This window comes from Octodon degus, unplaced genomic scaffold, assembly GCF_000260255.1.
Source record: "Octodon degus isolate 3935 unplaced genomic scaffold, OctDeg1.0 scaffold00109, whole genome shotgun sequence".
In the NCBI taxonomy this organism is placed as follows: Eukaryota; Metazoa; Chordata; class Mammalia; order Rodentia; family Octodontidae; genus Octodon; species Octodon degus.
The window spans coordinates 9,806,642-9,807,949 of NW_004524685.1; positions in this window are offsets into that span (position 1 = coordinate 9,806,642).

Sequence of the window (1,308 nt, forward strand, 5' to 3'; positions counted from 1 at the left end):
AGAAAAATGTTCAATGGAAGCAGTGTTGTTGCTAGGGGTTTTACTAAATTTGTTATTTTTTATTAATTAGTCAATTTATCATTAAGAAAAGATTAATATTTCAACTGAGTTGGAGCAATACTTCAAGGGTTTTTTTTTTGTTTTGGAATCTCTGCCATGAACATTTAAATGAACTAATTTTCAGAACAGAATTACAATTACTGGTTTTTGAATATGGAGGACCAAAGGTGAAGATTTTCCATTCATACGGTTACTTTTGCACCATTCTTCTTACTACTCTGACCCATCATATATTTAGCCATTTCTGGCTACCATATGTTTTTATCTACTTGAGAAATTTAATATATGTGTTTATATTTTTTTAGTAAATATAAGTACACTGAATTTTATATGCTGTATATTTTAAGAACTAAAACACGATTAATATTTAGTGATAAGGAAGAAATGTTTAAAATACAGTAAGTACTCACTGATATATTTTCTCAAAGCATAGATATGTTCCTTTTTTGTATCTAGTACAGGGTCTACAGGGTCTCACTACATAGATCAGACTCGTAGTGATCAGCTTGTGTTCAGCCTCCCAAGTGATGAGATTACAGGTGCACGCCACCACACCCAGTTACAATCACCATCTCTGCCTAAGCAGGGGCTTTAGTCCACTGAACTATTTGGCCAGTCCTTGTATGTTACTTTTAAAAGATAATCTGTTAGTGCAAATGCAGGTGTTCAGTGTTCACATACAATATTATCCATTAATGTTTAGGTGTTATAATTTATAAATTATTTAAAATGATACCCAAACAGGCATGTAATAACATTAAGAAATCCATGACTTTATGATATATTGTTTTCTTAACCTTTATGAAATTCAAACATCTTCTATGATATTAGAAACATATTATTTATTCTGGCCTAAAGAGTGTATATTATAAGAATTGCAACCCCCTCTTAGGATGCATATAGTAAGTTAATATTTATGAGGCATTTTAATTAAGAATGTATGCTCTTATGCAGCTTTCAGAGTATGAAAGCGACTGATGCAAGTGAAAATCCATGAGATTTAAAAGAAATACAACACAGTATTAGAAAAAAAGATAAATACAAGAGACAGAGAACACTGAAGAAAACAAATTATAATGCAAAATACATAAAATGCTATAGGAAAAAAGCCCAAGAGAAATAAGCACATTTTATTTAAAAATAAACTCAATTCGGTCTCAGGATAGTTGCACTTACAATCAGATTCAACACCTAGATAAAGTAATGATGTGTTTCATTTTGACTACCTTATCTCATTTTATTTTTTAA